Source organism: Carya illinoinensis, chromosome 3 (assembly GCF_018687715.1).
Source record: "Carya illinoinensis cultivar Pawnee chromosome 3, C.illinoinensisPawnee_v1, whole genome shotgun sequence".
In the NCBI taxonomy this organism is placed as follows: Eukaryota; Viridiplantae; Streptophyta; class Magnoliopsida; order Fagales; family Juglandaceae; genus Carya; species Carya illinoinensis.
The window spans coordinates 13,491,103-13,514,988 of NC_056754.1; the positions used below are offsets into that span (position 1 = coordinate 13,491,103).

Genomic DNA, 23,886 nt, shown 5'->3' on the forward strand with positions numbered 1-23,886 from the left:
GAAATAGACGGAAACAGAGTCAGAACCTTTTTTTAGAGTAGCTAACTAGTATTGAGTTTGCATGAGGTGGGTGGTAGACTGAGTTGAATACAAATGGGTAAGTGTGGACCAGATTTCTTGAGAGATGGAACAATTCGACTACTTGAGAGAGGATAAGTGTGGACCTGAGCTGAATACAAATGGGTAAGTGTGGACCAGATTTCTTGAGAGGTGGAACAATTCGACTACTTGAGAGAGGATAGTATCGATGAGAGAAGAATAGAGGGCAGAAATTATCATTTGATCTTGTAGAAGCCATGAGCTATGAGCAGGGTTCGGTTTGTCATCAATGGTGGAAGGGGGAAGAGGAATGGATCCATCGACATAGCCATAAAGCTAATGGCTTTTGAGTAAGGCGAGAAAGGCTCTCCTAAGAGGAAAATTATCATGAGCAAGTTTCACTGTAATAAGGTGAGCAGCTGCATTGGTGAGGGAGGGATTCGAATTCAGAGGTGGGGGAGGAGCCATGGATGACCAGAAAAAAACAAAAAAAAAAAAAAAAATTGGACAGGGGTCTTATGTAGCTCTCGATACCACGTTGAAGAATGACACAGTGTTATAGAGACAAGCCATTTGAAGAAATGCCTCTATGGGCATATGTCATTTCTAAGTCTGAAATACAGAGTATGTTTTCTACACATCTAGCACATAGCGCTGTACACTATTTATAGAGCAGATAATAATCCAATGGATTTTTACAGAGAATTCCAGATGTTTCTACGTACAATTATTTTCTTCCATTTTCAGAGGTAGTCTCACACGGTTTTGGCCTTGCATTTTGTTGAGGTTGAGGTGAGCTGGCAGGGCATGAGTGCAGTGGACTGGTATGCAAGAGTGCAGCATGTTCTGGTGTGCTATCAGAATCTAATTAACCCAAAACGTTATATATCACTGAAAACAAGGTTTGTACAACAATCATGGAGTTCCAAACCCAAAACGCTATCAGAATCCAAATCCAATTTCTTTCCTTTTCTATGTGCCACTGATGTTCTATATACAGTTGTCGTAGTTTTGCAGGCTCATCATGGAGTTGAGAGTGAAAAATATGAGTTGTAAAACAATAAACAGTATTAACAATATAGTAGAAAGTTTGATAAATGTTGGTGCCGCAAAGAAGAACAAGTTATATTAGGACAGGCACACACGCCATCATGCAAAACTACCCAAATAGCTAGCCCACCTTGATGGCTTGACCAGGGAACAAATATTAAACCCATTGACGATAAGGAGAGTGGTATTTGACTTGAGAAATTTTACACCATTTTATAAAAATAAATTTATAAATTGATATAGGTTCATGTGATATATTAAATTAAAATTACAATAAAAATAATTTTACTATATAACGTAACACATTGAATCACAGTAATTTATAAATTTATTTTTGTAAAATTCTTTTGTGACTAAAATATCTTTTATTTGAGTTTGGGTGCCCTTCAAATTTATTGGGTATGAAAATCATCTAATAGTGGAACTGTGGAACATTCACAATTAACCCCATTGACTTATATATATATATATATATATATATATATATATTATAAAATGAGAAGTTTACAACTATAAATAAACTTTACAAAACTAAATTTATAAACTGATATGACTTTATTTGTATAATATATTAGATTTATTTTATTGTAAAAGTAATTTCGTATTTTGAAATACCACGTCACATCAATTTATATGTTTATTTTTATGAATAGAACACTACAGATACAAAGAGATTACATAAAGTAAACTCACAAAGTGATATGGTTTCATGAAATCCATTAGATCTATTTTATAATAAAAGTAAATTTATAATATGATGTATCATATCAAACCATATCAATTTATGAGATTACTTTTATGTAATCTCTTTGTGGTTAAAGTATTTTCATTTTATGAATATCCTTTAAAACATTTACTTTACAGAAGATACACATATTCCCTCTGATCGTTTTAGTAATGAAAACCATGACAATAATGAACAGATTGACTTTATAGACTTTAATAGCGCGGGTAAAAAACCAAGGACCAAACAACGGTGTGGGCGTTCATCTGCATCATTTGACATGAGTGAAAATCAGAACAATAATTGTTTTCAAAACATGAAAGGGAAGTGTAAGCACTATCAGGTGGAGAAGACATCATAGTGGTGAGAAGGTCCCGATGGACCAAATAAAGATGTTGTGCAACGCATTCGGGGTATGTTATAAGTCGAGAAGGTTAGTGTTGAAGTATTGTCTGGCTGCGAGTCCAACTTTTAATGTTGGAAAGCATCCTAATTTTCACAGGCATATATTGAAATGGAGGAGTACTACTTATGTTAAATAGCTCAAAATGCATGTCTCTTCCAGCTTGGACATGGGTTTTGTTAGAATTTTTAGATTTATACTTAGGGTTTTTGGTCAGACCTCATTAATTCTTTATTCGTTTTAGAATGATTCGTAATTTTTCATAAATATGTTACTTTAGCTGTTACTTTTTTACTCATATCTATATATATGATCTTCATGTCTTTCATTTGATTTTTTTTTTTTTTTCAAATCAATGATGAACATGTACAAGATCAGAAGGAGGCCGTGGCACGGGGTTGGCAAAGGACTAGTGGTTGGTGACAAGATCAAGAAATGGACTCTTACAAAGGATGTTTTGTTTTTTGTTTAAGGAAAACTCTATGGACAACTGTCCCATGTCCCCGATGCGACCTCGCATCCTACGTGGCATAAGAAAGAAAATGTCATCGTTTTATTTTTACTAAATCCCTCTCTCTTTTTCTCTGAGTTTTCCTTTCTCTTTATCCCTCTCCTTCGATTTCCCTATGTTTTCTCTTATCCACGACTGAAGCTCTATCGATTTCCCTCTCTTTCGATTTCCTTCTGTGTTCTCTCTTCTGCATGACCTTGCGAAGCTCCATCCCATTCGTCTTCACCTCTAAGGCCATGAACCAATCTGCATCCTCGAACCAGAGCCAACAAACCCATGAATCCACAAGGACCCCCTTCCCACAAAACCCCAAAACCCTAACCCTAATCTACCCAAAGAGTGTCTTCTTCTTAAGCCCCGAAACCCTCTTCTAAGTCTCACATCTCAATGGAGTCGGAAGTGTTTTCAATGGGTGAGGTGGAACTTGATGGAGTGCATAGAGTTAAAGAAGTGAGAGAGAAAAAGGGAGGACGAAAATGAGTTGGATGCTTCCAAAGCAGGGTTGTTGCAATAAGTAAAAGGGATGGCAGCCAGTAGAGAGTTGTGTAGGTAGAGTGGTGGTGGTTGGTAAGGTGTAGTTTAGGTGAAATGCTGGGTGGTGGGTGAATAAAGGTGGTTGTTGGGTTGCTGAGCATAGGTCGACAAGCCTAGTTATGGGATTAAAATTACTACAGGAGAGAGGTCTGGAAAATGGCCTTTAGGTTTCTTGAGATTGATAAGCCATTTTACATCTCAAAGCTTAAATGTCCTATTCAACAACGTAAAATTTTCCTTTGACCGTGAATCTCCGTCCCTACCAAACACATAAAAGAAAATGTTCTCCCCCCAAAAAATGTTTACTGCCATAACAAACACAGCCTCAAGGGCGTTACTGATGTTGTATGTGTTTTGCCTATACATATTCATAATAATGCAGTATGTGCATGTGGTCATAGGTATTTTATGCACAAACTATGCTAGGGATTTGGTGGACTTGTATTTGATTTATTCAAGAATGCATTTGTTACTACTCTCTATTGGTCTCCTTCTAGTCTGTTCTGTTTATAATGCTCTCATAATACTTCTAGTTCTCTTCCGATGTGAAAGCCATGTTGCATCTGCCAACTTTATTACTAATATTATCCAGTTCTAAATCTTGAAGTTTGGGTTCTTATTTTAATGGGATGGGGGGGTGTCACAAAGAGAAGCAGTGGAAGCACTTATTCAGGAACTTCCAAAGTTCAGGCTAAAGGTTGTTCCAAAAGATTGCAGTGAATGTCCCATTTTCTTAGAAGAGTTCCACGTAGGGAATGAGGTAATTTTGTGTTCCTATATGCTTTTTATTTATCATTTCAAACAAATCAGTTGCACTACTATATTTGTCGTGATGAGGCAAAATAGTTAGTCTGTTTTCTCAAGATTTATTTCACAACCCATTCATGATGTATCATGAAAACCCTTCCTTCACAGTTGTCGAAACTGTACTTGATTCTCAAACTCAATGGTGGAGATGATAAATTGTGAAAGAAACCTTGTGAAGAGAGCATTACTCATAGGAAAACCTATCTATTCATATTAATGAATTCGTATTCAAACTATATGGACATGGTTGGTTTGAGTTCCTTTCTCATCATTTGGTTATATGTGGGACCATATGAAGGTTACTTGAGATAGGTTTTTTAGTCATTTAGATTTATTTTTGCGCAATCAGATTGTTTAATGCTAATTCCTGAGCTCTGTAAACTATCATATTTTTTTGGGCATGTTCTGGATCTTTACAATGAAGGTGCCAAACTTTCTTTAATACCTTCTTTCCCTATAAAAAAAAATAATAAAAAAAAAATAATTCAATACCCTTTGAGGGTGTTAAATATCTAGTGGTGCAAATTGTACTGTCTAATGGTGGTCTGATTATAACAAGTGTAGTTGAACACAAGTTTCTACTAAAATTGTTGCAGGTTCGTGGCCTGCCATGTGCTCACAATTTCCATGTAGAATGTATTGATGAGTAGTTTCGACTGAATGTATAATGTCCTTGGTGTCGTTTCTCAGTTTTCCCTAATCTTGACTTTAGTGCTTTATCCATTCTTCGTGCTGATATTGAACAAACATCTGCCAGTGTCGTGACAACTAATAGATATGTAAGATAACCTTCCAACCAAAGCTGTCTTTTGAGATTGCAGGGTCTTCTCAATCCAGTGCGTACTGGAAATGCAGGGGCAGCTTATGATGATTATACTTCTTTTTAATTGTTAATGTCGTGCCCATGAATCCTTCGATTCTAAAGTCAGTCGAAAGTTCTTAAGTGAATGAAGTGAAAGAAAGTCCAATCATTTATTGTGGATGGAGTCAGGGTATTTATACTTGGCTTGGGCTCTGATATTGAGGGGGATCATGGGATGCGAGGTCTTATCTGGGTCAGACCTGCCATACCTTTGCTCCTACAGTTCAGTGCCATGCCGAGGCCATGTTGTCCCATAGATGCACCGTCGCTTGTTTATGCATTTTGACATGCTTTAAATGGGACGTGTCTCTGGCTAGGGTGCCCATGACTGGGCATGTCTGGTTACTGGCGCGTCGCCCAACTGTGTAATTTTTGTCAGGTTCTAGCTCCTTGATGTGGTATGGGGTGATCCAGGCCTGTGATGGGCCTCTTGATCAGCTATGGGCCTTGACCCAGGGGCCTTTTTGTGAGGCAAAGAGGGTCACTTGGGTGAGTCATGTCATTCCTCCTCTTTGTCCCCATGTGTGCCATCGGTCAGGCCCCTACCCTGGGTTGCAATGGGCTTCCTTATTCACTTTGGTTTGGGGCTACGGGGAGGTTTTAGGCCAGGTTGTTGGCTTGGGGCCCATTCCCCTCACATTACTCCACGAATTCTCACCACGTTAAGTGGTGGGATTTCAAAATTTTATTTTTACTCACAGGTGTTCTGACGCTTCAGTTTTTTAGACCCGAGAGGGGAGGGGCAGGGTTGGAGGTGTACCTCTTGAGCTTCCAACCCCTCTGGCAGTGGGGTGACGGCTCGGCTTCCATTTCCTCGTTAGTGATTGATTCGTGGTCCCCACACGTCTCTCCTCCCATGTTTTCATATTTCTAGCTTTCCTGTCGGTCGAGCTTTCATGCCACCTGTCCCACGCAGGACATGCGTCTCCTTGTTTCTCACACTGCCCAGACCTAACGGCAGTTGATGGAATTGGTTGGCTACTCGACCGCTAGCCTTCTCAAGAGCTCACTAGCCCGTGCTCATCATGCACCTGACATCCCTTCCTTTACTCATGCCGATTGGGATTCGCAAGCTGCTTCGCTGACGCCATTTATGATAGTAACGCACTGTTTCTAGTGCCCTGCTCAGGCGTTCTAGGCTATGTAAGGCTCTCCCTCTCCTTCCTCCTTTAGCATTTCTACAACTCTTTCTCCAGTGCCCCTCTCTCCCCAATGCTTTCTCTAGTGCTCTTCTCCCTTTCGACCGAAACACTTATTCTCTTCTCTCGCTTTTCTTCTGTCCCTTTTTGCCACCCCTCTTTTTTGTGTTCTTATGGCTTGGAAAACTTCCATTAGTGGCCTCGCCCCTTCTTATGACGGCAAACTCTGGGTTTCATGGTGACCAGCGAGGACCTTTATGCCTTTCAGATCCGATACAGTATCCCTCGGTGAGTCATTCTGGAGATCCCTTGCCTATAGGAACACGTTGTGTCTTCAGATGGGTCAATGATTCAAGTGGTCCTCTACCCCGAAATGTTCACTAGTGGGGCTCGTTTTCCATTCTGTCGTCTTGTCTAGGAGGTTTTTCACTATTTGGGGTTGGCTTCCACCCAACTCAATTCCAATGGTTGGAGACTACTGATGTCCAACTGTGTTATTACCAGGAAGGCCCTCTCTGTGGTGGACGAGTTGTATCCTGACTTGATGTCTATGGAGTTCCTATCGGTGTACTACATCAACCACCACCTGGGAAACCTTTGTGGCTTTCAGGCTAGGGTACCAGGCCAGAGGATAGCCATGCTCGAGTCTCGACATTCGACTGTCAAAGATCACACTCAAAAATTTTTCTTCATATCGGGCTCGGGCCGAAAATTCCCCGAGGAAGAATTGGCATAGGGGGAGTTCCGTTCAAGTAAATTGGGGGGTCCTCCCTTCCGCATAGAGTCTGAAGATTAGACTGACTCCAAAGGAGGAGGTGTGTGTTGCCAAGGTTATGGCCTGGGCGCGGGCCTACGAGTTCAAATCCAATACTAACGTGTCCCTCTTCGACAGAAACATACAGGAGTTCTACCAGTCGCCCAGTTGTTCCCCCCGAACCAACCAGGTCTCCTCTGACTGGGGATTCTCTCCTAAGGGGCAAAAGAGGATGGCAGACCCTTCTAGACATGAAGCCAGATGGTCAAAGGCGTGCCACGACCAAAGGTCCTCTAGGATTTCTAAGCCCTGGGGACATTCTCCTAATGAGAGAGGACAGACCGAGCCCTCACACATCCGGGCCCCTCCTCCCCCCACATGGGGGAGGATGACATCGTTCCCTGGCGAGTCGAATGCTGCTGTTGGTGCTTCTTTTTTTGACTACTCCTCTTCTGATCCCTACGGAGTCAAACAGCTGGGCCCTCCTCTTCCGTTGGCCCTCGCCATGCCCTCGTCGAGCTGCCACTTCCCCTTTTCAAGGAGGAGGAAGATTTGGTCTTTGAGGCCATCTTCCTCGACTCATTTGTACACTTCCCTCGCACTGTTCAAGTGGGATGGAGGCATTCGAGTCCTTTGAGGACACTCTGAGGGAGGAAACTGCTCTTGGACACTCAGGGGTGGGTCGTGAGTCACCCGTATCTCCCTCCTCCTTCCCTGCTACTTCTGCCAGGGAAGAAGAAGAAGAAGGTGAAAAGGCTGCAGAAGAGGAGGGAGACGATAAAGAAGGCTAAGAAGACGGAAATGAGGAAGAGAGGGACGAAGGCGAGGAGGAGGAAGAGGGGGACAAAGACGAGGATGAAGACGAAGAAGAAGAGCTGGAAGAATGGACTCCCGAAGGGAGCCAGAAGGATGCGCCGAGAAGTCACTCTCGCTCATCTCCTTTGCCTGATTCTGGCCTGGATGACAAGTTCCCTTACTCCTCCCCTTCATTAGTCGTGTAGAGCAATGATGACAATCCTTAGGAGCCAGAGCTGGATGTTCGCCGTGATTTCTATAGAGGGTCGTCTTCCCAAGCTTAGTCGCTGAGCCGCCCAGGTTAGTTGGGAGGGGTTTTTGGTGAAGAGGAGGCAGGGGCATCAGGATCGGGCCACTCCTTATCCCTGGGCCCTGCCAACCCTCCCTATACAGCTGAAATCGAGGCGAGCCAGGGTCCAAAGTTGGATATCGAGAAGGCCTGTGTGGCTACTATTGAACGGACAGCTCGGAAGTTGCACCTTGCCTTCGCTCAGGTGTGGTCTTGTGCATCTCTCCCTTACTTTTCATCTGAACACTTGAGTATTCTTTTCTAGCATAATATTTCTGCTTACGTGCATTGTTACTATCTGCTTACGTGCATTGTTACTATTTGTACTGTTTGTAGGTTGCTGACCAGTTAGCAGCTATGGTTGGCAAGGAGCTTGGGGAGCTATTTGAGGCCAACTGTCAACTGGCCTTCTTGGTTCATCTCGAGCATTATAAGCTGAAGCAAATGGCTCAGTGAAACGATGAGTTTGAGTCCAATCATCAGGGATGGATCCGAGAGCTTGAGGACATGCGGAAACGCATCGAGGAATTGGAGAAGGAGTCTGCCAGGAGCAAGTGTCAGAAAGAAGACCTGAAGACGTAGCTCGACAACGCCGAGGACGATGGGTATAAGCTGGCTATCTACAACAAATGGCTGGCAGAAAAACATGACACAGTTGTGCAGAATTTGGTCGCTCGAGAGATCGCATTGGCCCGAGACCAAGCGATGCTAAGGCAGCTCCGTCAGGACCATGCTAGGCTAGTGGACAGCACTCGTAGCTTCTGTCCTTGAGTTATAGAAGCACAAATGAGGCACAGACCCTAAGGGGAACGCTTGGCCGGGTCGAGAAGGAGGCCCAGAAACTAAAGCAGGAGGTGTCCAAAAAGAATGCAACCCTTCTGATGCAGGATCTCTCCATCACGGGTTTGAAGTCGAGCCTCAAGATCATGGCCAGAATGCTGCAGAGATACAGGTTTGGATCAAAATACCAACACCATTTGGAATACGGTTTGGTTGTATGGCTACTGGGAGGGCCTCGAACGACGAAAGAAGCATTCGTTGGCACAGCCCAAGTCGGATTTGCCCAAGCTAGACTTGCAAACTCTCACGCCGAACCCTAAGGTTTGGGCTTACTGCAAGAACCTCGGGAGACCCTTACCCCTCTGGCAGTTCTACCCCACCTCCTCAGTGACAAGCTTGAGCCATCCTACCTCTTTCCCTTCCTTGGGTTTTTCCTTTTATTCCCCTTCCCCTTTTTTGTAAACAACACCTTGTGTGCATGATTAATGAAAGCATTTTCCTTTATGTCTGCATCTTGTTTGTTATACTTTTTGTTCTTTATGCTTTGGGAGTAAGGGGTGGGTTCCCTCATGCCTCTCTGATGGACTTGACCAAGGAGTTTTTGTTGGATGGGGGTTGGCAACTCTCGCAAACTTGGCCTAACCTCGCAGTGAGTTTAGGGACTTAACTTTATTATGAGTCTAAGAACTCGTCTTTGCTGGATGGGGGGTCGACTAGTCTCAGAGATTTGGCCTTACCCCGCAGTGAGCCTAGGTACTCGACTTCTTTGTGAGTCTAAGGACTCGTCTTTGTTGGACGGGGGGTCGGCTAGTTTCAGAGACTTAGCCTTACCCTGCAACGAGTCTAGGGACTCGTCTTTGCTAGACAAGGGTTGGGTAGTCTTAGAAACTTGGTGTTACCTTACAACGAGTTTAGGGACTCGACTTCGTTGTGAATCTAGGGACTCCTCTTTGTTGAACGAGAGGTCGGCTAGTTTCGAAGACTTGGCCTTACCCTGCAGCTAGTCTGGGAACTCGACTTTGTTCCGAGCCTAGGGACTCATCTTTGTTGGACAGGGGGTCGGCTAGTCTTGAAGACTTGGCCTTACCCTATAGTGAGTTTAGGGAATCGACTTTGTTGTGAATCTAGGGACTCCTTTTTACCAGACAGGGGATCGACTAGTATTTGAGACTTGGTATTACCCCAAAGCGAGTCTAAGGACTCGTCTTTGCTGGATAGGGGGTCAGTTAGTCACGGAGACTTGGCCTTACCCAGCAGTGAGTTTAGGGACTTGACTTCATTATGAGTTTAAGGACTTGTCTTTGGTGGATGGGGGGTCAGCTAGTCTCAGAGACTTAGCCTTAACCTGCAGCGAGTCTAGGGACTCGTCTTTCCTAGACAAGGGGGTCAGCTAGCCGCAGAGACTTGGCCTTCTCCCGCAGTGAGTCTAGGGACTCAACTTCATTGCGAGTCTAGGGACTCGTCTTTGCTAGATGGGGGGTCAGTTAGTCTTGGAGACTTGGCTTAACCCCGTAGCGAGTCTAGGGACTCCTCTTTGTTAAAGGGGGGTCGACTAGTCTTGGAAACTTGGCCTTACCCCACAAAGAGTTTAGATACTCGACTTTATTTTCGAACTTGAGATAACAAAGAGGTTTGAGACAAACGGTTACAGATTTTCATTCATAAGATTCACTTTCACATACAAGTTGTTGCTCTCTGCCCTTATACAAAATATTTCTTCAAGTGCTCAGTGCTCCAATGATGGGGAAGCTCGAGTCCATCGCTGGTCTTAAGGCAGTAGGAGTCGAGCATGTTACTCGCGGTTACCACGTATGTCCCTTCCCATTGAGGCTCGAGTTTTCTTTCCTCCTGGGTCGTGACTCTTGTTTGCTTCAATACTAGGTCCCCCACTCTGAAGGAGTGCTTACCCATTTATTGAAATATTGCTCTGCCTTCTGTTTGTTGTTCATCGTCGGTATGGCCACCGCTTCTCCCTTTCTTCTAGAAGGTCCAACTCTTCTGCTTGCCTCTCATTGTTGGTGGCTAGATCGAAGTGTTGTATGTAGAATGTCGGCATCCTAATTTCGACAGGGATTACCGCTTCACTCCCACAAGCAAGGGCTATGGGCATTTCTCTAGTGGGGGTTCAGACAGTCGTCAGATATGCCAACAAAATGCTTGGAAGCTCGTCCTTTGTGCATTCCTAACTTCTTTTTTAGAGTGGAGATGAGAGTCTTGTTGGTTGCCTCAGCCTGACTGTTGGCCTGTGGGTGTCCTGCTAATGAGTATTTTACCTTGATCTCGAGCTATGCACCAATCCAGGAAGTGCGAATAGACAAGCTGCTTCCCGTTATTCAACACAAAGGTGTGGGGTATGCCAAATCTGCAGACTACCAACCTCCAAAGGAACTTCTTGATCGTTTGCGAGGTGATACTTGCCAGGACCTTTGCTTCAACCCACTTCATGAAGTAGTCGACTGTTACCATTACAAACTTAGCCCCTCCTTTGGCCATCGGGAGTGAGCTAATCAGGTCTAGGCCCCATTGTGCAAAAGGTCACAGGGCAGTTATCGAAGTTAATTCCTCTGGGGGCAGTGCGGCACTAGCTCGTGTTCCTGACGTTTTGGGAACTTCTTGGTGAAATCTTGGGCACCTCTAAGTGAATGGGGCCAATAATAACTAACTTGGGTCACCTTTGCAGCTAGCGCCCTGCCTCCCATGTAGTTTCCGTAAACACCCTCGTGAACTTCCGCTAGGACATACGGCACCTCATTTGACGACAAGCACCTGAGGAGGGGTTCGGAGAAGCCCCTATTGTATATAACCACTTCTAGTATGGTGAACCAAGCTGCTCTATTTCTAACCTTTCGCATCTTTTCTACATCACTGGGCAGTTTACCCTCCTGCAGGAAGTCCTTGATATCTACCTCCCATTCAGGGGATGCCAAGACTATGGCGAGTTGCCCCATTCCTATTGATGGGGTATCAACTGTTCTGATCACAGTTTGTTCCTGGAGTGGTGGTTCCTCCTATCCCGACGCTACCTTTGCCAGCCGATCTACCTTTTGATTTTCCCCTCTTGGGATTTGCTAGATCTGGAAGTAATGAAAGTGGTCGCATTTGTTGTAGACGAGTTTAAGGCATTTCTTCAGTCTTTCCCTTTTTACTGTGAAATATCCGAGCACTTGGTTGACAACTACTTGGGAATCGGCCCTTACTTCAACCTCTTGGCTCCCAAAAATCGTGCTACTATCATTCCTGCTAAGAGAGCCTCATATTCGGCTTCTTTGTTGGTCGCCTTAAAGGCAAGCTTGGCCGTGTAATTGTGCTCCTCCCCCTACTTCATTACGATGTGCACCCCTACATCCCCACCAGCTCGGCAGAATGAACCATCTACATAGACCTGACATGGTTTTTCCAGGGGTGCCACTGGTGTTTCCTTCAGGAAATTGGTGAATTCTGTGACAAAATCTGCCAGTACCTGTGCTTTGATCGCGGCATGGGGATGATATTCGATGTCAAACTCACTGAGTTTGATCGCCCACTTAGTGAGCCGACCAGAGGTGTTTGGCTTTTGAAGGATCTTCTCGAGGGGTAGGTCGGTCAATACCTTCATTGGGTGGGCTTGGAAGTAGGGCACTAGCATTCTTGCCGCAACCACCAGTGTGAACAGCAACGTTTCCATTCACGAGTACCGGGCCTCAGCTCCACGGAATTCCTAGCTTGTGAAGTAGATGGGCCTTTGTCCTTCCTCAATGTCCTAGACTGGTACTACCTAGACTGCATGTGGGGACACAGCTAAAGACATGATTAGGTCCTTTCCTGGTTTTGCCTAGCTGAGAAGGGGGGCAAGTCAAGTACTTTTTTAGGTCAGAGAAGGCTTCTTCACACCCTGCATCCCACTCCTGGGCCTTTTTCAAAACTTTGAAGAAAGGAAGGCATTGGTCGGTCAACCCAACAATGAAGCGATTAAGGGCTGCCACCCTACTAGCTAGCCACTGGACCTTATAGAGGTTGTGAGGGGAAAGCATCCCTATTATTGCTTCAAACTTTTCGATGTTAGCCTCAATACCTCTCTCAGAGACCATGAACCCCAAGAACTTTCCAGACCCAACCCCAAACTCGCACTTCGTCGGGTTGAGTTTTATTCAGTACAATCGGAGAGCTGAGAAGGCCTCTTGGAGATCTGCCAAGTGCAACTCCACCTTCTTGCTTTTTACCAATAGGTCATCCACGTATACCTCCATGTTTCGGCCGATCTGTTGTTTGAACATTTGATTGACCAACTGCAGGTAGGTGGCCTCGATGTTCTTAAGGCTGAACGACATGGCTTTATAGCAATACAACCCTCGATCTGTGACAAATGCTACCTTTTCTTCATCAGCTGGACTCATCTTGATTTGATTGCATCCAAAGTAGGTGTCCATGAAGCTGAAGAGATGGTGCCCCATCGTTGAGTCCACAATCAAGTCGATGCAGGGTAGGAGGAAGTTGTCCTTCGGGCAAGCTTTATTCAGATCGATGAAGCTAACACACATCCGCCACTTCCCGCTAGCCTTCTTTATCAAAACAACATTAGAGAGCCACTCCAGGTAGTGTACCTCGTGAATGAGCCATCTGCCAGAAGTAGATCCACCTCCTCGGCAATAGCCGCGTTGTGATGACCCGTTTTTACGTGTATTTTCACTGAAGAAGTGTTTTTAATTTAATAAATATATTAGTTCATTTATTTTAAATTAATTTATTTTAATTAGTTTTTAATTTATTTGATGTTGTGTTTAATTTATTTTAATCATTTTACGGTTTTAAAATCATTTTCGGCGGATCTGTTTTTGGTTTCCTGAGTAAGGATTTGACCTCATTTCTTTTTTTTTTTCTCTTTTTCTTTTTCCCTTTTTCCTTTTCTTTTTCTTCTTTTCTTTCTTTTTCTTCTTCTTTCTTCCCCGTTTCCTCTCTCCCGAGCGCTGCCCCTTCTTTTTCCCCTTACCGTCGCTGCCACTTCGGCCGCCCATTGCGCCGCCGTCCGGTGGCTGTGTTGTACACCACCCCCACCATTCTCTTCCCCTTCCACCAGAGATCATCCCCACCAATTTTCAGAGCCATCGGACAAGCCGTTAGCCGCCACGAGCCCCTGGAAGTCACGGCACCTACTCTGTTTTTTCTCCTGTCACCGGTTACTTTCGCAGCCCAGAACTGCCGCTCGCCGGCGGCGTGGCCTACACCACCCACCCATTTTTCTTCCCCTCTCACCGGTGAACATCCCCACCAAGTTTCACCTCCATCCGAGCCACCATTAGCCACCACGAGCTCCTCCAAGCCACACGGTTTTTCATTAATTCTGGCGCCGTCGCACCACCTCCAGGCACCATCTCTTCACAGCTTCTTACCCTACCTCTTGCCGACCTAAACCACCCATTTCCGGCTTCGATCCGTTGCCAGAGCAGCTCCCACGAGCTCAACTCCGATTTGAGCTTTTTCCACTTCCTCCACCATTTCCACCGCCACCCACGGCCGAAACTCGTTTCCCTTAGCTTCATAAATATCTCAAGACCATTCCCTATCAATTTCGTGCCTTGGTTTGTCACCGTTTGAAAGTGAGTAATTTATTACCCACAGCCACAGTGTAAATTACACTATTACGTTGTTTTTCGTACGTCATTTGCAACGCTGCGAGGTTTCAAAAAATACCATATAGCGCTGTAAGTATTTTCCAAACTTCATTTTAGATTTAAATATATTATTACTTTTATAATAATTATTCATGACTGGTTGGTTATTCCGGACTGAGTCTGAGGAGTCGGGGGTCGGATGGAATTGAGGACGGAGTTGCTTGTTTGGTTGTTATGGATGTTTGAAATTGTTGGTTAATTGGTGTCGTATCATTTGCATTGCATTGTGCACGCATATGCATGTGTTAAATATTGAAAACTGGGTTTTCAAGCGAGAAATGTTTTATTGGTATGTATGAACGTATGGATTGATTGGTTTGATTCAGAGGCACGTGTAGGGATGGTGGTAATCAGGGATGGTGGTAGAGTCCCGCCTGCGATTCCCGCTTACGGTGCACGTGGCGTAGGGATGGTGGCAAGCAGAGATGGTGGTAGAGTCCCGCCTGTGATTCTCACTTACGGTACACGCGTAGGGATGGTGGTGAGCATGGATGGTGGTAGAGTCCCGCCTGCGATTCCCGCCTATAGTGCTCTGATGGTTTGGTTAATGGGTCATTTTCTGGGAAAATGGCGAGACTGATTTTTGGGCCATTATCTGGGATAATGGCGAGGATATGATTAAAGGATATATTTTGGGCCAAATGGGATTTTTGGCGTGCGTGGTAAAAATATGATTTTATGGGTTGTGTGCATTGGCATCCTTTCATGCATATTATTTGAGTTTTATATGTTTTTATCTGGTGGTGTTTGGATTTTACTTACCTGCGGTACCATTTTTGGTACCGTAGATTTTGGTGCAGAGTTCGAAGAAGAGGAGGAGGCTGAGCCCGAGGATGCGGCTCCGCCGGAGTTCTGAGTTGAAGTTATATCTTGTTGTTGCTTTGAATAATATTTGTAATTCGTAATATTTTATTATGTATGTTTTGAACAGTTTTGTATTATATTAAGAAAAATTCTGGTACTTAGTTATATGACTTTACTATCCGTCGCGTGTTTTTTCAAGCACATTTGCTGCTTTTACACACACTTGACACTCGTCGATAGGGTGGTGACCAGCGATGTCACCATCTGGATGTCTCGATTTTTCCGTGTCAGGGCATGGGGATTTGGGGGCGTCACACGCGTACTTCTCTACACATAAGCTTCGTCATTTCTGCTTGGCCCTTTAGGCTGTTGGGTTAATGCATTGCCAGTGCTTTATGATCAAATTGTCTCTCCCTAGCATCTCTCATGACTCCAAGCGAAGACGTCTTGGTGCTTGACAAGGAGGCGTTTCAGCGGTTGCCTTAACTCAAGAGCCAGCTTGGTTCCTACCCGGACAGTCCACACTGACCTTTGGTTGTCGACCAAGACAAGTTCCAAGGGTTCGTTCAGCTTGGCTTGGCACAGGCCCCTTCATCCCGAACTTCCTCATCCCATTTGGTTAGGTCGGGGGGAGGGGGAAAGGTGGTTCAGTTCCTTCCCTGCCCCTTCAGCACTTGTGACCACCTTTACCTCGTGTCTCAGCTTATGAGAGTAGTATTTCTGGGCTAGGACCTATTCACCGCGAATCTCCCCCACTCCTAGGTCGATGGGAAATTTCATCTTGAGGTGATGCGTGGAGGTCATAACCCTCAGGTTGTTCAAGGTGGGGTGTCCGACTATCACGTTGTACGAGGGGGGAGCCTTGACCACCAGAAAGTCTACACGGTTGTTGTAGTCCTCAGAGCCTTCCTAGCCAGGACTGACAAGGTGATGACCCCTATCGGCTGCACCACATTGCTTGTGAAGCCTTTCAAAGGTTCGGGGGCTAGACGTAGCCAGTTTGGGCTGATTCCCATTCTGACAAAGGCCTCCCAGACCAGGATGTCCACCAAGCTTCCGTTGTCTACTAGGATTTGCCAGATTGTGAATTTCTCTACCTGCATGGTAACTACAAGCGCATCATCGTGCGGGTGAAGGATCCCCTCTTCATCTTTCTCTCTGAAGCTTATGGTGACCCCCTTGGCCGACCGTTGAGTTCCGGATGGGACCCTGCCCGTTGTGAAGACCTCCTCGTACCATGCCCTACGAGCTTGTGCTCTCCAAGTGAATGAGGTGTTCCCTCTCCCGGCATATCCTTATATGATCGTGCGAATCTCCTCAATTGGTCTTTCTGTCCTCTAAAGGCTCCTCTGGGCCTCTTTCATGGTCACATGTTCCCTAGAGCTAGTCCCCCACCGGGCATCCTGATACTGTTCTCGGCGATCCTCTAAACAACGCCCCTGATTCTATAGATCCTCCTTTCGCCTTCTCCTCAGGGCATAGCAATCTTTGGCACTATGCCGGTTGGTCATGTGGTAGTTGCAATACTGACGTTCGCTTTCCCCAGGGAAACCGTGCAGGGTCATATAGGCTTTGAACGTATATAGGTGCTCCAAGGGATCTTTAGTTCCGTCGTATAGCTCCATTTGGAGGACTTTAAACTTTGACAGGAGGGGCATTGCCATGACCCCGGCAATATAGGGCAGGTCCGTGCTGCCAAGTAGCTGGTAGATAGTGGAGGGTTCACCTACCATTTTGGCTATCTCCACATACTTGTCACCCAGTTCTCGCAGCTCGAGGTGCACCCGACGCCTCTTCTCATTTGCCACTGCACTCGCCTGGTCGTGCCACTAATCGACATGTTCGTTGATGCTAAGTTCGTCTCCCCCCACTTGCTCCTTGTTGGTTTGCTGCAGGGCTATATTCTCTTGGCGTAGTGTTCCCATCTCCTCGGTGAGCTTCCTTATTGTCTCCTCCATCTCTGTCAGCCTCGCCTTCATCACACCCGCTCCTATATACTCCTTTCCTAGCATAGCTTCGGACTATGTCGCCGCCGGCATGCAAAGGACATGCTGTTAAGGAAAAGAAAAATATCACACAAACGATGCCACTGTTAATATCGTGTTTCACAACCTAAGCAGTTCCATTAGACCCACGCTTAGGAACCTACAAAAAGAGCAAAGGGTGGACTTTAGTGGAGCCCGTGCATCCTCCAATGCTAAAGTTAGTCGAAAGTTCTTAAGTGAACGAAGTGAAAGAGTATCCAATCCTTTCTCGTGGATGGGGTTGGGGCATTTATACCTAGCTTGAGCTCTGATATTGAGGGGGATCGTAGGATGCCAGGTCATGTTCAGGTCAAACCTACCATACCTCTGCACCTACAGTTCAGTGCCATGCCGAGGCCGTGTTGTCCTAGAGGTGTGTCTTCGTGTGTTTATGTATTCTAACATGCTTTAAATGCGACATGTCTCTGGCTAGGGTGCCCATGATTGGGCATGTCTGGTTACCAGCCTGTCTCTCGATCTCCTGTGCGTGTAATTTTTGTTAGGTTCCAGCTCCCTGATGTGGTCTAAGGTGATTCAGGCCTGTGATGGGCCTCTTGATCAGCTATGAGCCTTAACTTGGGTGCCCTTTTGTGAGGCATAGGGGGTCACTGAGGCGGGTCATGTCCTTCCTCCTCTTGGTCCCATGTTCAGCTGGTCGGGCCCCTACCCTAGGCTGCAATGGGCTTCCTTGTTCACTTTGGTTTGGGGCTATTGGGAGGTTCTGAGTTGAGCTGTTGGGCCTGGGGCCTGTTCCCCTCACATTAATGAAGAACGTTTTTTGATTGATTCAAGTATATGGACTCCATGGACATGAAAACTGCAAACAATACTTTTTCTTTTCTTTTCTTTTCTTTTCTTTTCTTTTAACTTTTTAGTTTATGAATGGAGATTAGAATTGCAATTATAGTGCATATTAATTTCCTTTTAATGAGAAGGTTACTCTATTTACTCTCTGACTATATACAAAGAGTGCAGAAGTTCAAACTTTTGCACTGGTTATGACAGCTTATTTCAATTCTGTGAAATGATTCCAAGAATTGGAATATAGCATCCTATGCCAGAATAATGTGCGTGTATCCTTAAAATTCCCATGCATTTTACCTAGTACTATATACGTAATTTGGGATTGTTGTTAATAGTTCCGTGTTTAGGTATTGGACTTGTATATTTGTATTAGCCATTGAGCAGTTGGGATTGTTATTTTGTGGAATATGCAGGTTGTTTCTCAGGTCATATAGTGAACTCATGTCCTATAATAAATAGCATCCAAATCATGATATACACCAATCTTGGGGTTCATCATTTTGCAAATGATTGCACCTCACCTCTTTAGTAAGGTGATCAAATGAAATAATATATTTTCATCTTGGATGCCATAATATACATGAAACTCATGCCATAATTAGTAGCTACAATTTCAGGAAAAAGTGTTAAGAGTAGAAATCGCTCCAACCAAACCTCATTCTGACCATTCCCAATGAAAGATGCCCCATCACAATATCGTAGCTTGACTCTGTTCTAGTTGAAAAAATCTACGAGCATAAGAAGCCTATCTATTGGTATACACCCAGGCAAAAAATATTCAATCCATCCACAACAAAAAATATTCACATCATCCTTCCACAATCCATCCCATATTCAATCAATGTGGTGTCGAATGTGACTACATCACCAAAATATTGGTAAATTTCTCTACTACGGGGGTCTGCCCAAAAGACATTCTTTAACCTCATATCATCATCTATATCTATCATTTAAAAGAACCTAGAATTTTTGTACTACATCTGTAAAAATTACTCTCGAAGCGCTTTAGCACCACCTGCGCCAACTTATAAATGTATTGTCTTGTCAATATAATTACAACAATCCTTTTCCAAAAATGGGAAGTTCTCGAATCCGAACGAATAAGATCTGTAGCTCTTATTCGTTCAGATGCCAGCCAAATCATTTGTATTTAGGACCCTTTTTACTGCATCACTGACTTCTCTATTACATCGGAAGAAGCGGGATTTCTTTAGACTGAGGTCATGGTTATGGATATTATGAACTGTAGTCAACCGAAACTTTCCATCTTGCTTTAAGGCATTAATCTTTATCTTACATTATGTCTTTCCTATCGAACGTGGGTTGGCAACATTGAACGTCTTATTCGGACCTTCCCACCGCGAGCACAAGCGAATGTGACATATCTAACAACCTCATCTTCTTCCCTCTCAATTTGTTTTGTCATCACCCCAAACACGCATTTATTACTGTATTGCTTATAATAACTTGTTAAATCTTCAAGGGCATTAAACTCCATCCCCAACTTTGGCTCCTTAATTGTATCATTATCATCCACTTGCACATTCTGAGATGTCCCGACATTGCCATCATTGGTTTCCGGAGGATTTGGTCTATCCTTAGTACTTTCTTCAACTCTAGGAGATCTACATGGCGCTTCAGTTTCCCCACCAACTATTCTGCTTGTAACGGAGATTGTATTGATGATAGAAGTCAGAGGTTCCATGCCATGTTGAAATGGGTAACCAGCATTTTGCAAAAAATACAAAAAGTCTACAATTAAACTCCTGCAAAAAAAAGCCAACTTATTTTTTTTTTATAGGTGCAAAGAAGCCAACTTATTAAAAATAAATCATAACATGTTATCACCACCTATATGTTGATTGGATATTGGTTGCCAACCAGATATGATAGAAAAGCCGGTGACCACGTAGGCACTAGTCCAGAGTAACCAGGCATGTAATTTGGGATGTTTGGACTAGTTGATGGTATGTCCTAACATGTTATTAGATAAAGTTGTTGATGTATTTTGGAAATAAATATCGACTCAACAATACCAATGTTATTGATATATTAAATGATATTAACAAACATACCTGGGATGAGAAATTTGAGCTAGATAATGTCTGTATAGTTGGTTGTTCCTTCTTCCCGTTTCCTATGCTGAGAAGGAGACAAATATGCACTGCCAATATATCTCTTAAATATCTCTATTAAAGAGAGAATAATTGGTGGCAAAATAAGAGTTTCTTACTCTAGGAAGCTATGAACAAAGAGTAAAAATTGATAATATTTCAAATAAATGGATAGTTGCGACTCTGTCCTCCCTATGCCCCTCGTACTCTGTCCAAATATATGGATATTACTCGACACTTTTGTTGGGAGTGGTATTGCTCTGTTGTATTTATCCACAACACCAAGTAGACTTGCTAGCCACAAAGATGGGATCAATAATGTTGGCTCAGCCCAGGCTTGGGCTTGAAGATTACAACCATAACATTGGGTAGGGTTCAATCTTTTGACCCCTTCACAACTTTGGACAAGCTCAGGCCTGTCATGGTGGCAAAGCCCTGCCTGATACTAATCTTATTCTTCTCCAGGTTTTTTTTTTTTTTTTTTTTTTTTTTTCAGTTCAGCATGGGGAATGACAAGAAGAAAGAAGAAGAATATTACCCAATCTAGCACAAACTATTCGAGTCTATAAATGTGACTAAAAATGACAAAATTTAGAATAAAGAACAACATTTTCTTGTATATTAACCAGTGAAGTATGTTCTTTTTACTTTTCTTGATCAAAAGGCTATTGGAGTTTGGGATTGAAAAACCTCAATCCTTTTTCTGAATTTCTATTTATAAAGATTATAATACCATATACTTGCATGCCCTAAAGTTAGGTACTGAAAGACCTCTTGTTCATTTGCTGCTGACAGACTATAGTACCATATACTTGGGCATGCCCACTCTCTTATAATTTTTTTTAACATCCCACTCTCTATCTTTGAACATAGGTGTTCTATATATTCATTTAGGGTCCAATAAGTACACCAGTCACCACCTTTCCCTCCCCCGCTTTTTTTTTCTTTTTTTTTTCCTCCACTGACAGACGGGATACCTTTACAACTATCAAGCTTAAAATAGTTCCATTATTGAAAAGGACAAACTCCACCATTTGGCATCCCCTCTCTCTCTCTCTCTCTCTCACATTTCACGTCAGATCTCTTTTGGATCGATATAGAAGCCAAACAATGAAACTTTAATATCTTTTCACATAAAAAGGTTACGGGCTCAGTTGGGGGCACCACCCCAATTGTCTTGTTCTGAGATAGGTCCATTGACCCTATAAAATTTAGCCAAAATCCAAGAAATGACTCATGTTTTCATCTGCTTTTTCTAGAGCCTACAATTTTATTTTATTTTTACCTCTTGAGGGGGGACTCAAATCCTAATAAAAGAAGTAAGAGGCCATAAAGGTTCTATAGCAACATTTGAATGGGTTGTATTGTCCATTTCTAGTGTGAAATTCATCAAAGAAGAACAACAAACAAGAAAAGAGCCTCCTCTGTCTTACCTAGAAATGTCGATGAAAGAATCCAGAAAAAATTCAGAAGAAATGTTGGTGACAACGACGAAAGATGGAGACCACGAGGGCGTTTTGTTTCTCCGGTTTTGGTAGTTTTGCTCTACAAAAGTTTCCAAATAAATTTTCCTCCTCGCATTTTGTGTCTGGTTTTTCGTTCTCTCTCTTCTTCTTTTTTTAATAATTTATCAGCTGACGCGAGCCGTGAGGCCACAGCGGGGACATGGGATGATTGTCCCTAGCAGCATTGTTGTTTTAATGTCCAACAAGTAGATTGACAAGGGGCATCGTAAGGTTGTATGATTGTTTTGTTTAAATTGTGTATTACTTGTTCTCCTATATATAAAAAGAATATTTTTTCAGTTGCACAGCATCTTGAATATCTTCATGACCTCTTTTCGGGACGTGTCTCACTTTCAATCTCTCATAGCTCGGTAGTTCTTCTTTGATGAAATTCGAGGGAGGTTCCTCCTGCAAACATTCCGATGTTAAAGTCAGTTTAGAGAGATTCTTCTTTTAAACTTTAATATTACCTGTATATATAGGCTCATTTGCCACACATATCTCATCCAGGATTTACCAGAATAGATTAAGGCTTAGGATTTTAAATAATTTTATCACTTCTTGCTGTTTTTATCCTTCCGTTAAAGGTGACGTCATGTATATCTCTTTTTGAATTCTTCTTAACCATCCTTTCGTACTTTTGGACTCATGCTGGGCTCAAATTATGGGTTTCTTGGTATTTAATATATTATAGACCATATTATATGCTTTAGGGCCCTCCGATTGGAATGGTCCCTCCAACCCCTTTGACCATGATCTTTTGTGGGCAAGGATTAAATATCTTGATCCCTTTCATCCTCATGTGAATCTAATTGATACTAGAGGTACTTAGCCTGATCACTATCATCATGGCCTTTGGATTGTGAGCAGTGGCAACGTCTACGGTAAGATCTCTCTTCCAATATTATATTAATCTATGATCTACAATATTTTTTTTATGTAACATTTAAATATGTTTAAATTTATTTTAAATAGATATTACAAAAATCACTTCATTATTTTAATTCATTATTATTCATAAAAAAATTTAACTCATTTTCATTTCGCTAATTTCCCAACGTAACCTAAGTTGTCAAAATTTCTATATATATATATATTATATTTGGTCATGACGGGCCAAAATTTCTATTTAATCCTTTTAGCGGCCAAGAAGAATTCTACAACTTTGGCGGGCGGTTGGCAGTTTTGTGCTTTACCTTTTGACGGGGAATTGAAAGTGGGCGCTTTTCTTTTTCGCTTTGAAGTCTCGAAAGTACTTGAGCATTCGACGCCAGAAGTAGCATTATTATCTCAACCTTTAATTTTAGACTAAATAATCTGAAAAGACATTGTTTAAACACATTCAATGAATCAAGACATAGCTGATATTAAAAAAATAAATAATGTTTAACACACATTTTATATGTACAAAACTCATAAGAAAAGGGGTTACTCTGATATAAAGACGCACGTAATGACGTACTTACGTAGATCCGTCACTCGCTAATCCGATGACATCTGCATGAGTATAGCCGCACGTGCCTTTTTTTTCCCACTCCCGGCGGTGGCGGATGGATGGTCCCTGTAATTATGGATGTTACAAAAGTAAAAGTTAAAGATAAGATTTAAAGTAATATTATTTTTTTATATAGTTATGATCAAGTTGGTATTCTATCATCTCCCTTCTTCTATAAGGAAAAGGACGCTCACTTGACTCCAAGACTGCAGATTCCGGTGGGACGCAGAGAGTGAAGTATGAGTGAAAACGACGGAGAAAATCCCCGCGACCGTCCAGGTCCTGTCCCCCGCCCCCGCCCGACTGACTCTGACTATACCAAACTTCCGCAGCCACGAGCCAACAAGATCAAGGGGATGATCTTCAATGACCTGTTCAAAGGCACAGCGCCGGCCGCTGCCTCCGCTAGCCGTTGATGATACCAGCTTCTTCTGTGCTATCATGGTGATGGTTATGGTTTTTTTTGGTTTTTAATTTTTTGTGTGTGTGGGGGGGGGGGGGGGGGGGGGGGTTTACTGGGCTTGAGCCTTTTTGGCAGTGTAAGCAAGTACTTTGCTACTATCTGTTCAAAAAGTAGTGCGAATTAATGTCTTTTTTTAATCATTGATGCTCTGTTTTGTGATCTTGTGCTTCAACTTTGATGTTTTGAGATATGGGCATTTGATCACCGGAGAAATATACAGGTTGAATTCTTAAACCTCGGCGCCCAAAGCCCAAATTGGTCATCGTGGTTCTTTTTAATTGGTTTTCTTTATTGTGGCCGGACGATCATTTTCTTTTTAGTTTCCAGAAGGCCGTTTAGTTG

General features: G+C 43.2%; 1 long non-coding RNA gene across 1 annotated transcript; it reads left to right on the forward strand.

Moving 5' to 3' along the window:
- Positions 1–3,793: 3,793 nt before the first annotated feature.
- LOC122303357 lies at positions 3,794–23,778 on the forward strand. The gene is made up of 3 exons (XR_006240657.1): positions 3,794–3,806; positions 16,843–16,845; positions 23,261–23,778. It is a non-coding gene; the product is annotated as an uncharacterized LOC122303357 (long non-coding RNA).
- The last annotated feature ends 108 nt before the right edge of the window (positions 23,779–23,886 follow it).